General features: G+C 42.1%; 1 protein-coding gene across 2 annotated transcripts in view; it reads left to right on the forward strand.

Moving 5' to 3' along the window:
* The window catches only part of efna3b (ephrin-A3b), a 485,232-nt gene extending 468,330 nt beyond the window's left edge, over positions 1-16,902 (forward strand). The window contains exon 7 of one of the 2 annotated variants that reach the window (XR_009822187.1): positions 16,792-16,902. The gene's annotated coding sequence lies outside the window, so the exon portion shown is untranslated. Of the gene's footprint in view, positions 1-1,553; positions 1,633-16,791 lie in introns of those variants that run through there. The other variant, XR_009822188.1, reaches the window with a different exon arrangement.
* Positions 16,903-18,538: the final 1,636 nt, after the last annotated feature.

The raw sequence follows: 18,538 nt of genomic DNA on the forward strand, positions 1-18,538 counted from the left end.
CTTCATTATTTACTTAAAATCTCTATATACATATTTATTTTATTGTTTTTATTAATTTTGGCCAAAGGGGGCGCATTTCAATTTCTGACACACACTTGTTATTTCATATGTTGGCCAGAGGGGGAGCACTTTTAAAACCGACACATAGTCAATTTGAAAAATGTCACAATTTTGAATCAAAAAGTAATAATTTGACATAAAAAAGTCATAATTTAATGAGAAAATATTGCAATACTACAGAAACAGAAAGAATATGACAAATTGTTCCCAATTTTATAAGATAAAAGTCGACACATTGTGAGAAAAATATATATATATATATATTTTTTAATTGTTGTTTGTAATTGTTCTTTAATCTTCATTATTTACTTCAAATCTCTATATACATATTTATTTTATTGTTTTTATTAATTTTGGCCAAAGGGGGCGCATTTCAATTTCTGACACACACTTGTTATTTCATATGTTGACCAGAGGGGGAGCACTTTTAAAACCGACACACAGTCAATTTGAAAAATCCCTCCTTTTTGGGACCACCCTCATTTTGACAGATTTCACCACCAGGGGTGCAAATGAGATCTCTATTTTTGTTTTTTTGTAATGTGCTTAAGGCTGATGATAAACGAGTCACGGACCACAGATGGCCCCCTGTGCCGCACTTTGGGCAACCCAGCTGTAGAAGCTAACTGTTAATGGCCACTATAGTCTTAGTACTGTAGTGTATTTGTTCATCCTGTGGTCACATATTGCCTTACGTCAGCACCGGAAGTCGTAAAATCAGCTGTTCACCTGGCGGGTTTTTTCGGGAATGGATAGGGAAGTCCTTCTTTAGCTGCCGTCTTGTTTTATCATATATTGCTGCCCTTGCACCTGTCACTGTTTACTTTTGTATGCACATTAAATCAACCAAAAATCCTGACTTTGGAGCAATGTTCACAGACTCTAGTATTTGGCTCTCTATTAGATGCAATGGTTTTCTGTATTGGGACCATGAATTATGTCCTAACTTGTTCACTTTTCTTTGTTGATGTCTCAAAAAGGGAAGAAACACACACACACACACACACACATTCTTGTATTTTTTGCCTTCTTGAGACCTCTGAATAATGCCTACCTCTTTAGGACCACCCTTTCCAGATATATAAAGCTTTGTATTTACTACATTAATAATATATACATACTATGCAAATATAAGAAAAGCTTGTTGTGAAAAATCAGTTGGAAGGTCACAATTGCACAAGAAAAACGTAGAATTTTGGCAGTGTTATAATAAAAGTCGTAATTTTACAAAATTTTACAAGATAAACTGAACATTTGTGCAATATTGTGATAAAAGTTGGAATTTTACTCAATAACAGTCGCAAGTTTACAAGAAAAGCTTAACATTTTGGCAACCTAATGAAAAGAGTCAGAATTTTACTAGACAAAAGTCAGAATTTTATAAGAAAACTTTCAAATGTTGGCAATATTATAATGATAATCGGAATTTTACTTGACAAAATTATGACAAAAGTCATAATTTTACTAAAAAAATGTTTTCACTATTTTACAAGTTTGGTTGCAGCTTACTGTGCGGTTCGTTCTCCCGGGATGCAAACGGATGACTCCGGACAGGACTTGCAGGTAGGAACATGATTTAATCTTGAACAAATCAAAGAGGTACAAAAACAGAAAACAACCCAACGGGACAAGGTGCCGATCACACTTGAAGCTAAGTACTTAGCATGGGCTAGGAGGCAAGCAAAACTTACGTAACAGTAGCGTGAAGCAAACAAAGAAGCCAGACTGACTGACTGGCAAAGGCAGGCTTAAATAATGTCTCTTGATTAGCAACAGGTGAGCGTCCCGAACACAAGAGGCGTCACTTTTGCTGTCATAGGTTGCAAAAGTGACGCCTTTGCGGGCCGTTTTGCTGCCTCGCTTGTGGTTGCTCTGGCCCTGCAGGATCACTTGGACTTCCGGTTCCGGTTCACCGTGCGTGACTGCTCGCCGTCTGTTCGCTGTTGCGAAAAAGCTAAGTATCGCTCTATCTGTGTGCTTTTAATTGTTCTACAGCTTTCTTTATCACTTCTCAAACATATTTAGTGGTACTATTTAACTTGCAAATCACCCGATCTCTGTCCCACCACCCTTTCCTCAGCTAGCTAGCTGCTAAGCTAGCGCGGAGAAAGGCAGCGCCGGTAAGAAGCTACTCCCACAGACCGCGACCACTTCCCCGAGGACAGCAGGAACTTCACTTGGTGACAGAAAACACTGTGAGTAATGGCTTCCTGCGCGTCTTGCACCATACTCACGGAGAGGTTGGCTCTGCTAGAGGGCCGTGTCCGCCAGTTAGAGCAGAGTAATGTCGTAACTTTAGATGTTGCGGACACATCTGCTAGCGTTAGCTGTAGCGAGCTAACTAGCCCAGCTTGTAGCAGTCCTAAGCGGCCTACAAGCTACGGTGTACCGGTTGAGACGCATAATAGATTTAGCTCTTTAGCTAGTCCTACACCCCAGTCTACCGGGCACCACACCTTAGTCATAGGGGACTCCATCACCCAAAACATAAAGCTTAGCAAACCAGCCACAATAAAGTGTATCCCCGGGGCCAGAGCACCTGACATTGAAGCTAATCTTAGGGAGCTAACTCGCAGCAGGCCTAGTAAACACGTACGACAGGCTAATCGCACCACTAATTATGCGAATATAGTTGTACACGTTGGCCCCAATGACACTAGAATGAGACAGTCAGAGATTACAAAGAGAAACATAGCCAGGACTTGTGATCTCGCCAGAAAGATGTCCAGGCATCGAGTAATTGTCTCTGGCCCCCTGCCTGCGAGAGGCAATGATGAGAGATATAGCAGATTAGTCTCGCTTAACAAGTGGTTGTCTATCTACTGTAGGGAGCAGGGACTAACGTTTATTGATAACTGGCCCTCTTTCTGGGGCAAACCAGGCTTGCTGATGAGAGACGGCCTTCACCCTAACCAGGAAGGCGCCATCATCCTGTCTAGAAACATAGACTACTATTTAAGTCTCACTTGACTGACTACACTAGAGCAAGCCTGGTCACAGGCAATTACAATGTCTGTTAGTCCGGGTGAGGAGTCAGTTAAGCTAGAACTAGCCAGCGCCAGGCTGGATAATCCATGTACGCATAGCAATTCTCTTAGAATAATACACAATTCACATAATGTTTTTTCTGTTGTGTCTGTGTCAGAGGTGGACATGCATTCTACTGAGGTGGCAAATTATGATATGTCCAGTCTATTGCAGCACCAAGCAAACAATCGGAAAATTCCCGTCATATCAATTCCTAGATATGGTCGAAACTATTTAAAGTGCACTACGCATAATAAACGCAACATTGTTAATATTGCCACTACGGATAATCTTAACAAAAACTCGTCAAAACAGCCCAATACCTATAATATGGGCTTTTTAAACATAAGATCATTGTCTCCCAAGGCGTTATTGGTTAATGAGGTCATTAGAGACAACAATCTTAACTTTAATTTTTTGCGCTCAATGAAGCATCTCCTCCTAACTATACGAATGCGCATGTTGCCCGCCCTCTTAAAAGGGGAGGGGGTGTCGCACTAATATACAATGAAAATTTCAACCTTACCCCTAACCTAAATAATAAATATAAATCGTTTGAGGTGCTTACTATGAGGTCTGTCACACCGCTACCTCTCGACCTAGCTGTTATTTACCGCCCCCCTGGGCCCTATTCGGACTTTATCAGTGAATTCTCAGAGTTCGTTGCTGATCTAGTGACGCACGCCGACAATATAATCATAATGGGGGACTTTAATATCCATATGAATACCCCATCGGACCCTCAGTGCGTGGCGCTCCAAACCATAATTGATAGCTGTGGTCTTACACAAATAATACATGAACCCACGCATCGCAACGGTAATACACTAGATCTAGTGCTTGTCAGGGGTGTCACCACCTCCAAAGTTATGATACTTCCATTTACTAAAGTAATGTCCGATCATTACCTTATAAAATTTGAAGTTTTGACTCTTTGTCAACAAGCTAATAATAATAATAACTGCTATAGCGGCCGCAACATTAATGCTGCCACAACGATGACTCTTGCTGACCTACTGCCTTTGGTAATGGCACCATTCCCAAATTATGTCGGCTCTATTGATAACCTCACTAACAACTTTGACGATGCCTTGCGCGAAATTATTGATAGTATAGCACCGCTAAAGCAAAAAAGGGCCCCTAAAAGGCGCACCCCATGGTTTACAGAAGAAATTAGAGCTCATAAATTATCATGTAGAAAACTGGAACGCAAATGGCGCGCGACTAAACTTGAGGTTTTCCATCAAGCATGGAGTGATAGTTTAATAACTTATAAACGCATGCTTACCTTAGCTAAAGCTAAATACTACTCAAATCTCATCCGCCTCAACAAAAACGATCCTAAATTTCTGTTTAGTACAGTAGCATCGCTAACCCAACAAGGGACTCCTCCAGTAGCTCCACCCACTCGGCAGATGATTTTATGAATTTCTTTAATAAGAAAATTGAACTCATTAGAAAGGAGATTAAAGACAACGCATCCCAGCTACAACTGGGTTCTATTAACACAAATACGACTGTATATACGACGGACACTGCCCTCCAAAATAGTCTCTCTATTTTTGATGAAATAACATTAGAGGAATTATTACAGCGTGTAAGTGGGATAAAACAAACAACATGTTTACTTGACCCACTTCCTGGGGAACTTATCAAGGAACTGTTTGTATTATTAGGTCCATCAGTGTTAAATATTATAAACTTATCACTTTCCTCCGGCACTGTTCCCCTAGCATTCAAAAAAGCGGTTATTCATCCTCTGCTCAAAAGACCTAACCTCGATCCTGACCTCATGGTAAACTACCGACCGGTCTCCCACCTTCCGTTTATTTCTAAAATTCTCGAAAAAATTGTTGCACAGCAGCTAAATGAACACTTAGTGACTAACAATCTCTGTGAACCTTTTCAATCCGGTTTCAGGGCAAATCACTCTACGGAGACAGCCCTCGCAAAATTGACTAATGATCTATTGCTAACGATGGATTCTGATGCGTCATCTATGTTGCTGCTTCTTGATCTTAGCGCCACTTTCGATACCGTCGATCATAATATTTTATTAGAGCGTATCAAAACACGTATTGGTATGTCAGACTTAGCCTTGTCTTGGTTTAACTCTTATCTTACTGACAGGATGCAGTGCGTCTCCCATAACAATGTGACCTCGGACTATGTCAAGGTAACGTGCGGAGTTCCCCAGGGTTCGGTTCTTGGCCCTGCACTCTTGAGTATTTACATGCTGCCGCTGGGTGACATCATACGCAAGTACGGTGTTAGCTTTCACTGTTATGCTGATGACACTCAACTCTACATGCCCCTAAAGCTGACCAACACGCCGGATTGTAGTCAGCTGGAGGCGTGTCTTAATGAAATTAAACAATGGATGTCCGCTAACTTTTTGCAACTCAACGCTAAGAAAACGGAAATGCTGATTATCGGTCCTGCTAGACACCAACATCTATTTAATAATACCACCTTAACATTTGACAACCAAACAATTAAACAAGGAGACTCGGTAAAGAATCTGGGTATTATCTTCGACCCAACTCTCTCGTTTGAGTCACACATTAAGAGTGTTACTAAAACGGCCTTCTTTCATCTCCGTAATATCGCTAAAATTCGTTCCATCTTGTCCACTAGCGACGCTGAGATCATTATTCATGCGTTCGTTACGTCTCGTCTCGATTACTGTAACGTATTATTTTCGGGCCTCCCTATGTCTAGCATTAAAAGATTACAGTTGGTACAGAATGCGGCTGCAAGGCTTTTGACAAAAACAAGAAAGTTTGATCATATTACGCCTATACTGGTTCACTTGCACTGGCTTCCTGTGCACTTAAGATGCGACTTTAAGGTTTTACTACTTACGTATAAAATACTACACGGTTTAGCTCCAGCCTATCTCGCCGATTGTATTGTACCATATGTCCCGACAAGAAATCTGCGTTCAAAGAACTCCGGCTTATTAGTGATTCCCAGAGCCAAAAAAAAGTCTGCGGGCTATAGAGCGTTTTCTATTCGGGCTCCAGTACTCTGGAATGCCCTCCCGGTAACAGTTAGAGATGCTACCTCAGTAGAAGCATTTAAGTCCCATCTTAAAACTCATTTGTATAATCTAGCCTTTAAATAGACCCCCCCTTTTTTAGACCAGTTGATCTGCCGTTTCTTTTCTTCTCTCCTCTTCTCCCCTGTCCCTTGCGAGGGGGGGTTGCATAGGTCCGGTGGCCATGGATGAAGTGCTGGCTGTCCAGAGTCGGGACCCCGGGTGGACCACTAGCCTGTGCATCGGTTGGGGACATCTCTGCGCTGCTGACCCGTCTCCGCTCGGGATGGTTTCCTGCTGGCCCCGCTGTGGACTGGACTCTCGCTGATGTGTTGGATCCACTGTGGACTGGACTTTCACAATGTTATGTCAGACCCACTCGACATCCGTTGCTTTCGGTCTCCCCTAGAGGGGGGGGGTTACCCACATATGCGGTCCTCTCCAAGGTTTCTCATAGTCATTCACCGACGTCCCACTGGGGTGAGTTTTTCCTTGCCCGTATGTGGGCTCTGTACCGAGGATGTCGTTGTGGCTTGTACAGCCCTTTGAGACACTTGTGATTTAGGGCTATATAAATAAACATTGATTGATTGATTGATTGAAGAGGCAGGTGAAAATAATACATAGCCATGGTAACAACTCAGAGGTGCACAAACAGGAACTAAAGGAGTCCAAAACTAACAGAAAACACAAAACATGATCCGGACCACGGATCATGACAACAAGAACAACAAAAAATTGTCAAAAGAGCGATACAAGTCTGAATTTTACATGACAAATGTCACCTTTTTGCATTAAAAAGTAATAATTTGATGATAAAAAGTCATCATTTTATGAGAAAACATTGCAATATTACCGAAACAGAAAGAATATGAGAAATATTTCCCAATTTTATAAGAAAGAAGTCGACACATTCTGAGAAAAAGACTGCTTTTAATAAATGTATTTTTTTGTTGAATTTTTTGTTTGTAATTGGTTTTTAATCTTCATTATTTACGTCAAGTTATTACAGTATGTCTCTATATACATATATATTTATTTGTATTAATTTTGGCCAAAGGGGGCGCATTTCAATTTCTTACACACACTTGTTATTTCATATGTTGACCAGAGGGGGAGCACTTTTTAAATCTGACACGCAGTCAATTTGAAAAATCCCTCCTTTTTGGGACCACCCTAATTTTGATAGATTTCACCGCCAGGGGGTGCAAATGAGACATTATCTATCATATGCAATGTTTTTCCGTATTGGGACCATGATTTATGTCCTAACTTGTTCACCGCTCCTCATATTGAGGGTACTTTTACTTGTTGATGTCTCAAGAAGGGTAGAAATACAAGCACACACACACACACACACACACACACACACACACACACACACACACACACACACACACACACACACACACACACACACACACACACACACACGCGCGCGCACACACAAACACACTCACACACACACAACTCTTTGATTTTCTAATCCAATCATGACATGAGATGGAGCAAACGTTCGACCTGCTGCGTTCCTGGCTTGTGGTTTTTCCACATCAGAGTCAGCGTGGAGATGTTTTTCCTCGCCAGTGATGTCGTTATAAACTCTCGCGCCCTTCGACGCCTCAATGATAATGTTATTGCCAGCGGGCCGCCATGTTTGTGCGACAGCAGGTGTCATCAAGAAGGGACTTAGGGCATGTAGTTGCACTTTGAGCACCACAATACTATCAACAATACTCTATTTGAGAGGAATAGGCCTGTGGTGTATATACTGTACATACTGTATATAATGTATATACTGTATATACTGCATATACTGTATATAATTTATATAATGTATATACTGTATATCATGTATATACTGTATATAATGTATCTACTGTATATAATAGGGGTCATCAACGTTTTCCAGACCAAGGACCCCAAACTAATAATAATAACAATAATAATAATACATTGTATTTATAAGGCGCCTTTCTGGGCACTCAAGGACACCGTACAAAATCAAAACAATAAAAATCTAATTGGATAAAAACAACAATAATAACAACAACAAAGATAGAGAAGAAAAGATGATTACAATGAATAAGCAGTCAGGAATAGGTGTGTTTTGAGTCTTGATTTGAAGAGGGATATTGAGTCTAGGTTACGAAGGTCTGGTGGCAAAGAGTTCCAAAGATATGGAAAGAAGGAGCAGTGATTCCCTAATTATATTCCTTAAATGAAACGATGACTGTATTTTACATGAAACTTGTCCTAAATGTACCTTGTGAGTGTGCAATACTAATGATTTTCAAATAATAACAGTATGGTGCTGCTAATTGGCAACAAGCGCTCTAATTGCTAGCAGGCCACTAGCATGCTAATCGCTAGCTGGCAACCAGGGTGATGATCACTAGCTGGCAACTAGAGTGCTAATCGTTAGCTGGCAACCAGAGCACTAATCACTCGCTGTCAACTGGCGCCTTGTTTGCTACTGTATCTGACAACTAGCGCGCAATCGCTACCCGGCAACTAGAGCGCTAATCGCTAGCTGAACACCAGCATGCTAATTGCTAGCTGGCAAACTTGAGCACTAAGTGCTAGTTGGCAACTAACGCGGCAATACTTGCTGACTACTGAGGCGTTAGTCGCTAACTGATAACTAGAGTGCTAATCGTTGGCTAGCAACTAGCGCTCCGATCAACTTACATGCTAAGCACTACGTGACAATTACTGCGCTGATTGCTACCTTGCAACTAATGCACCGGTCGCCAGCTGACGACTACGGCGTTAATCGCTAGCTGACAGCAAGAGCGCTAATCATTAGCTGGCAACTAGCGCGTTAATGGCATGCTGACACCAAGAGCGCTAACTGTTTGCTGAAAACTAGCGTGCTAATTGCCAGCTGATGATTAATGTGCTAATCCCTAGCTGACAACTAGGGAGTTAATAGGTAGCTGACGTCGTTAGCTGGAAACTAAAGCGCTAATCACCAGCTGACAACTAACATGCTAATCACTAGCTGGCAATTAGCATGCTGATAGCTTGCTGACAAACAGAACGGTAATCGCTAGCTGGCAGCTAATTGCGCCAAACACTCACTTACAACTGCGGCGCTTATCGCGAGCTGACAACTAGAGCGCTAATCGTCACGTGGAAAATAGCGTGCAAATCACTAGCTGACAACTGGACCGCCAATCATTAGCTGGCACCTGGAGCGCTAATCGCTAGCTACTAATGGGCTAATCACTAGCTGATGATTATCGTGCTGATCGCAAGGTGATGAATAGAGCGCTAATCGCTAGTTGACAACTAGTGAGCCAATCGCTAGCTGTCAACTACGGTGCTAATCGTTAGCTGTAAGCTGGAGCGTTTATCTATAGCTATCTTAAATGCTATCATGAATATAATAGTATAATTATTTTTTCATGTATATTGGGTATAACATGAATATAATAATATAAATATTTATTCATGTTATATGTTATTTATTCACATTTGTCAGTGTGTTGGTATTTAAAGACATTTACATTTGTGGAAAAAATTGCAGGGGAATACAAAATCGTATCCTAAAAATAATGTACCAAAGATGTCAGGTCTCCCCTGCAGTACCTCTGCGGACCACCTGGGGGTCGTGGGCCCCTGTTGAGGACTTCTGACATAGATCAATGTTTAGGTGTTTCAGTTCAGCTCATTCAACGCAGGACCAAAACCAAAAGTGCTCATATTTTAAGTCAGTGTATGCGACGGTGAAGACATGCCTGCCACTCTCTGCAGTTAAGTAAATAACTCCACCGTTTGGGGAAATACAAAAAGTTGTGACATTTTTTTTTTAATAGAAATATGTTTTTCTGACCATAATATTATGCAAATGAAGGTGAAATAAAGTATGACGTAGCACCATATACTTCAAGTGAATATATCATATAGTCAGCTGAATGATGAATAAATCACCAGTTGACTAATCATTTCGGGCTCAGACATGACGCACTTTATTTGTGCACTTTTATTTTTAGCAAAGTTTGGGGGAAAACACCCATCAGAAGTACAAAGGAGCCTGAAAGCAGTCGTGTGTAATTTGACGATTTTAATGTGCAATATGATGATGACTCATGGCTGAATAGGAAATGGGGAAAAAGAAATAGGCACTGAGTTGGTTGATTTAGTCAACAACACCCGACAAAGTTTCACCTTGTTTTGGTTGTAATTTATTTCATGTTCAAGCATGTTGGTTATGGTTGTCAAGGAGTGTTGTATAATAATTCATATTGTGGGAAATCCCATCATCTATGGTATTGTTGTTGTTGCTTCAGGTACAACAAGGTACAACACTTTTAGTGACACGACAATACATTGGTGAAGCACTTAAGCTACGGAGCTAACGTGATAGCATCTGACTTAAATGCAGATAGAAACAAAAGAAATAAACCCCTGACTGGAAGGATAGACAGAAAATCAACAATACTATTAAACCCTGGACCTGTAAATACACGGTTCAATCCAATCCAATCCAATCCACTTTATTTATATAGCACATTTACACAACAAGAATGTTTCCAAAGTGCTGCACAGCCATGTTAAAAACAATATTAAAAACAATATTAAAAACGATATTAAAAATAATATTAAAAACAATATTATGCTACACCAATGACTGAATAAAAACAAAGAATAAATGAATAGAAAACCAATACAGAGACAATATAAAAAATAAATATGATTAAAAACGATTTTAAAGGGTAAAACCAATTAAAACAGTAAAATAGACATCAAAATTTATAACCCTAACCCTAACCACACAGGACAACAGAGGACAGAAGACCACACAACTCACGTAGTGTTAAAAGCCAAAGAATAAAAGTGGGTCTTAAGACGAGACTTAAAACACTCCACTGTGGGAGCAGTTTGAACATGGAGGGGCAGAGTGTTCCAGAGTTTAGGGCCGACCACAGAGAAGGCCCTGTCTCCCCTGGTTTTAAGTCTCGTCCTGGGCACCACGAGCTGGAGCTGGCTCTCGGACCTCAGAGCGCGCGCAGGTGTGTAAATTTGGATAAGGTCCGAGATATACTGAGGTGCCAGTCCATGTAAAGCTTTAAAAACAAACAGCAAGGATTTAAAATCAATTCTAAAATGAACAGGGAGCCAGTGCAAACTCAGAAGAATTGGGGTTATATGCTCACGTTTCCTGGCCCCTGTTAAAAGTCGTGCTGCCGCATTCTGGACTAACTGCAACCGGGAGAGAGCTTTTTGGCTAATGCCAGCATAAAGTGCATTGCAGTAGTCCAAGCGACTTGAAATAAAAGCATGCACGACTTGTTCAAAAAGGTTAAAAGATAAAAATGGTTTTACCTTTGCTAAAAGACGAAGATGATACAAACACGATTTTAAAACGCCATTGACTTGTTTGTCAAATTTAAAATCGCTGTCTATAGTGACGCCAAGGCTGGTGACTTTGGGACGCACATGATTTTGCAATGGTCCCAAGTCAGTGAGGGCCGGACCAAAAACTGAAATTTCCGTTTTTCCCTCATTCATTATTAAAAAATTCTGGGCTAACCAAGCCTTGACATCACATAGACAGTTGAGAAGGGGTGTCAGGGGGCCGTGGCCTTTTGAAATTGGCATATACATTTGGCAGTCATCTGCATAAAAGTGATAAGACACTCCATGTTTCTTAAAAATCTCTCCAAGAGGGAGAATGTACAAGGAAAACAGGATGGGGCCTAGAATGGATCCCTGGGGGACACCACAGTAAAGCGGAGCAGAAGAAGAGGTGGCATCCCCCAGCCTGACAGAGAAGGACCTCTCTGACAGGTAGGATCTGAACCACTCTAATGCAGTCCCCCTGACACCCACACAGTCTCTCAGGCGGTCTAAAAGAATTGTGTGGTCGACTGTGTCAAAGGCAGCTGTAAGATCTAAAAGCACTAAAATGGCAGAGCTACCAGAATCAGACATTAAAAGCAAGTCATTAAAAACCTTTAAAAGTGCAGATTCAGTACTGTGCAAAGCCTTGTATCCAGACTGAAATGGATCTAAAGTGCTATTTTCATCTAAAAAAGGCTGCAGTTGCGCTAAAACACATTTCTCCAGAATTTTTGACACAAAAGGTAATTTGGAAATGGGCCGATAATTTGACAAACTTGTCGGATCTAGACCTGTTTTTTTAATCAAAGGCTCGACAACAGCTCTTTTACAAAAAGAGGGGACACAGCCAGAAATCAAGCTGCTGTTGATGATGTCCCTAACAAACAAGTCAATAGTGTCCCAGATTTCTTTAAAAAAGCGAGGGGGGACTGGGTCTGTGGGACAGGATGAGGGTTTCAGTTTGTGGACTATTCCTGTAAGCTCAGGCAAGGACACAGGCTCAAAGTGACTAAACACAGCCGAGCACTGAGTGGCCACATTAAAACTCAATGGAGAGCGAGAAAGATTTGCCCGAATAAAAGCAACCTTATCGTTAAAAAAGGAGAGAAATTTTTCACAAGTTTCACTTGTCATCTCCAGTAAAGTGGCTGGATTCGGTTAATGCTTTCCAGCCTGGCGAAGCTTAACAATGCTGTTGCTAACAACGCCATTGAAGCTAACTAAGCTACGGGACCTCACAGAGCTATGCTAAAAACATTAGCTATCCACCTACGCCAGCCAGCCCTCATCTGCTCATCAACACCCGTGCTCACCTGCGTTCCAGTGATCGACGGAGCGACGAAGGACTTCACCCGACCATCGATGCGGTCGGCGGCTAGATTCGGATAGCGCGTCTGCTATCCAACTCAGAAGTCCTCCTGGTTGTGTTGCTGTAGTCCGCCGCTAATACACCGATCCCACCTACAGCTTTCTTCTTTGCAGTCTTCATTGTTCATTAAACAAATTGCAAAAGATTCACCAACACAGATGTCCAGAATACTGTGGAATTTTGTGATGAAAACAGAGCTTTTTGTATTGGATACAATGGTGTACCAATACTTCCGTTTCAACCATTGACGTCACGCGCATACGTCATCTTACATAGACGTTTTCAACCGGAAGTTTCGCGGGAAATTTAAAATTGCACTTTATAAGTTAACCCGGCCGTATTGGCATGTGTTGCAATGTTAAGATTTCATCATTGATATATAAACTATCACACTGCGTGGTCGGTATTAGTGGGTTTCAGTAGGCCTTTAAGGCCGAACTGTCTGATTTTCACATATCTGGGGAGAGGTACAACAATAATCTGCTGCTTTGATGGTCCCAATGAGCAGAAGTTTGGAACCACCAGGACTCTTTCTAGAGCTGGCCAGCCGTCTAAATTGACCGATCGGGGGAGACGGGCCCTAGTCAGAGTGATGACCAAGAACCCGATGGTCACTCTGTCCGAGCTACAGCATTCGTCTGTGGAGAAAGGAGAATCTTCCAGAAGAACAACCATCTCCGCAGCAATCTACCAATCAGGCCTGTATAGTAGAGTGGCCACGCGGAAGCCATTCCTTCGTAAAAGTTTGCCAAAATACACCTACAAGACTCATTGACCACGAGAAACAAAATTCTCTGGTCTGATTAGACAAAGATTGAACTGGGGTTCATCACCAGGCCAATACCATCTCTATAGTGAAGCATGGTGGTGGCAGAGAGACTAGTCAGGATAGAGGGAAAGGTGAATGCAGCAATGTAGAGAGACATCATGGATGAAAACCTGCTCCAGAGCGCTCTTGAACAGCAGCAGGACGACGATTGTAAGCACACAGCTGAGATATAAAAGGAATGGCTTCAGGATAACTTTCTAAATGTCCGAGAGCAGTGGTCCCCAACCTTTTTTGTACCACGGACCCGTTTAATGTAGGCATTATTTTCAGGGACCGGCTTTCCACTTGTGCCAGATAAAAATACAGCAAAAGTAAGTGCATGGAAAATACAACTCACTTTAACGTCACATTTATATTTTATATGTCCATTAATGTGCACTGTATCATGTCATAAAGCTATAACAAATCTAACAAATGGCAACTTACTATGAGGAGTTTTATTGTACATCTATAAACAAGCTTATTGGTGTTGTCTAGTGGGACAGGCGAAAGTTAAGTCGGAGAAAATGCAGTCGTTTATCAATTATTTAATGTTTCTCTGCGGCCCGGTAGAAAATGCGTCACGGATCAGTACCGGTCCCCAGAGTGGTCCAGCCAGTGCTTAGACTTGAATCCGATTGAACAACCCTGTACGGATCTCAAAGTGGCTGTGCACCAACGCTTCCCATCCAACCTAATTAAGCTTGAGAGGTGCTGCCAAGAGGAATGAGCGAAACTGCCCAAAGGTACAGTAGGTGTGCCATACTTGTAGCATCGTATCCAAAAAGACTTGAGGCTGTCATTTCTGCCAAAGGTGCATCAACAAAGTAGGGTTGTACGGTACCACTGTAATGATACCAAGCACAGGAGCGTATCTAGTCGATGCTACTATGATTACATCGATATTTTTTAGCATCACAACATCTTCTTTTGTTTTTAAAAAATGTATATTATGTTTATAAACTCAGGAAATATGTCCCTGGACACATGAGGACTTTGAATATGACCAATGTATGATCCCATTTAGGTATTTATGATACCTAAATGTGTGGTATCATCCAAAACTAATGTAAAGCATCCAAACAACAGAAAAATAAGTGATTATTACATTTGAACAGAAGTGTAGATAGAACATGTTAAAATAGAAAGTAAGCAGATATTAACAATAAATGAACAAGTAGATTAATAATTCATTTTCTACCACTTGTCCTTAATAATTTTGACAAAATAATAGAATGGAAAATGACACAATATGTCAGCAGACTAATTAGGAGTATTTGTTTGCTTACTTACTAATAAAAGACAGATTGTCTTGTATGTTCACTATTTTATTTAAGGACAAACTTGCAACAAGAAACATATGTTTAATGTACCGTAAGAATTTTTGTTAAAATAAAGCAAATAATGCAATTTTTTGTGGTCCCCTTTTTTTAGAAAATCATGGAAAAGTACCAAAAAGTATCAAAGTACATTTTGGTACCGGTTCCGGTACCAAAACATTGGTATCGGGACAACACTACAACAAAGTATTGAGCAGAGGGCCTGAATACTTATGTACGTGTGATTTTGTCAGTTTTTGATTTTTAATAAAGTTGCACATTTCTCAAAAAATATTGTTATTATGGGGTATTGTGTGTAGAATTGTGTGGACAAAAATGAATTTATTCCATTTCGGAAAAAGACTGTAACATAACAAAATGCCGGGGAAAGTCAAGCGCTTATACCATTGTTTTCTATACAAATTGTCATTTCATTTTTGATTAACCATATTAGTGATTTATTTAAATTACATTCTTAATTATTATTTACTGTTTTGATGTGACAGTGGGTATTTAAAAAAAACTAAGAAAAATCATTGATATGCAGTAATCACCAGTGACCACTAAGAGTCGCTATTCTGCGAGTGGAGGACCAGCTCTGGGGCCGTCTTGCAATGTGAATTCACCAATGCCACAATAGCCATTGTGTAACTAAGGTCCATCCATCCATCCATTTCCTACCGCTTGTCCCTTTTGGGGTCGCGGGGGGTGCTGGAGCCTGTCTCAGCTGCATTTGGGCGGAAGGTGGGGTGCACCCTGGACAAGTCGCCACCTCATCACAGGGCCAACACAGATAGACAGGCAACATTCACATTCACATTCACACACTAGGGCCAATTTAGTGTTGCCAATCAACCTATCCCCAGGTGCATGTTTTTGGCGGTGGGAGGAAGCCGGAGTGCCCGGAGGGAACCCACGCAGTCACGGGGAGAACATGCAAACTCCACACAGAAAGATCCCGAACCCGGGATCGAACCCAGGACTACTCAGGACTTTCGTATTGTGAGGCACATGCACCGTGCGGCAGTAACTAGGGTCATTGGGGTTAAATAGTGAGACGTCAGGGAAAGGGGGGCGTTATGATATAACCGTTTTATTCTTTTTTTCACTGCATGTCAAAGAGTTGGTGGACGCAGAGAAGTCTGCTGAAGGCCATCGGCTTGCACTCACACAAAGAACACCGAAAAACATCATGCAACAACTATCCAGTCGAGTGAAAAGTCTGCATTTTTTCGAACCCAGCCAAAGTTCATCCCGTGTCATTTCCAGACACATATGGTGTGAATATTCCAGAATAAATACCCTCCTTCCCACAGTCTGGCATTCATAACAGCATTAGTGATGGTGGGTCGGGGAAGCCCTCTTCGCGGCTCCATCTGGAACATCTTGATGTTCTCCACGTGAGCGAATCGGTTCTATGCATGCTCATGGTGATTCAGCCTCGGCTCCGCAAGGAGCATAAGGAGGACCATGTGACGATCAACGGGGATGGCGGAGCAGAAGGTGAACTCCCTCAGATCACGTTGCGACCTCAAAAGAAAAAAAAACATGTTAAATCAAGGCTTCAATCTGATTGTAAGGACTTGAATGAGGGCTGGCTGGTGGGCGTCACAAAAAAGGGATCAACAAACCACACGTACACACACTAAGGCCTGCTCTACCAAGACCCAAATAACTAGCACATGTGCAAACTATAAAATTGTGTGTACTTTTAGTGGATGTATTGCGTGTGATCTCCTAAGACTGCGTGGGGTAGGTAGTAGGTAGGTAGGTAGGTCTTTATTGTCATTGCACAAGTACAACGAAACTTTGTTTTCAGCACAGACTGTCACGGCACGTGTCACTCTGGCGGAAGCAAGCAGCTGCAATCAATCAGCACTCAGCGCACCTGTCGTTGATGATCTTCCTGGGCTTCTTAAACCAGTGCAGACCTGCGACGTAGTCTTCTGTTTGTGTACAGTAAGCCGACTAACCCTGCTATATGCAAAACTCTCTCTCTGTGTTTCTCCTCCTTCGTGTTGATTGGTCCCGTGTTCCCCCTTGTCGTTTCTTGCAGCAACCCTTTGTTCCCGCGTGACGAGCTGTGTGTCTCGTCTTTCCGTATTCCCTCTGCTTCCTTGGCTGCCCTTTTGGATCTCGACCTCCCGCCTGGACACGGACCTTGACGCCTCGCTATACCCCCGACTATCTGCCTGTCTCACGGACCTCTGAGTTTGTATTGTCCCGCTTGATCCTCTGCCTCTCGCTCAACACTTCCGGTAACACTCAACAGTTAATAACCACACATAGTCTCATACACCATACACTCTTGGATTTTTGTCACACTCCATTCTCTTGCTTATTGATATTAATGGTTGTTATTATATATATATATTGTAAGTATATATAATAAATACATAGAGCTATACTACGCTCTTGTTGTCTGTGCCGTCTACTCCCCCAGTACACAACACAAACCCGTTCAAGATTAGACGAACAAACAGTGTACAGGGTTACAGAACAGGAACGCTGATGGGTCGCCACAAGGCGCCCCGTAAAAGATGGGAAAAAGTGAAACGCTGGGGTGATTAAAAAATGAATAAACCTAAGGGGGCCCAGTCTGGAGTGGGAAAAAACCCTCCATAGCAAAGCACATATACATATTACAACATACATCTTGAGACTTGCAACAGAGGGGATGGAGTGGGGACTACTGTGGCAGGCTGCAGCTCTTCAGGCGCTGCCCAGCCGTCCATCACCCCTAAGGGATTCGCATCAAGGGCGTTGGATGGGGCGTGGGGTATGTGTGTGTGGCGTATATTTTTTGTGTATGCACTTGTGTGTGTAAGCCTGCCACGTGTCTCCGTTCCGCGGCCTTGGTGTTTTTGCCAGTCTGTCTAAAGTCAACAACAACAGGTGTGTGTTCATGAGAGACAACAAGGGAGTTTGTTGGGTCTTCGCCACACTGTCCTTCGGGAGAGTCTCGAAGCCAGGGAATTAATCCAAGTTAGAATGTTTTGTATGCAAGTGAAAATAAAATGTGCTTTTCACTGTAAATTGTCTATGACTGGTCCTCAAATTCATCCTAAGGGGCGGACAGTCCGATGTTATCCAAATCACAGTTCTTCCCTCATCCTCTAATCATTTGTGGCAGCTTTGGGGGACTTTGAAGACTGCCAGCAATTTCCAATTTGTCGACAAACCAGAGCAGCGCTTACTCCAATCAGCAGATGTTCTGTCATCATTTGAATAGGTGGATATCTTCACGTCCTCGACTGAAGGGTCGCCAGGCACGCGGCACTCCTTCTTCTCCCCAGAGTCCATCGTGTGTCCAGCAACAACCGCTCCGTCCCGACAAGCAGGTTCTCCCAAACCCAAGATCTTGTCAATTTTGTTGAGACCAGTTAATTAGTTCCAATGTTTAGATTTGGAGAGCAGTGCAAAAAGAGGCAAGAAGAAAGTTCAGACAAGACCAGACAAAGAAGCAAGCAGGAGAGATAAGGGAGAGGAAAGGGGAGCGTCCGCCCTCAATGAGTGCCAGTGAGAAATTGTTAATTGCCACAAACTCAGGCTGGCCGATAAAATGA

Source organism: Entelurus aequoreus, linkage group LG20, assembly GCF_033978785.1.
Source record: "Entelurus aequoreus isolate RoL-2023_Sb linkage group LG20, RoL_Eaeq_v1.1, whole genome shotgun sequence".
Classification (NCBI taxonomy): Eukaryota; Metazoa; Chordata; class Actinopteri; order Syngnathiformes; family Syngnathidae; genus Entelurus; species Entelurus aequoreus.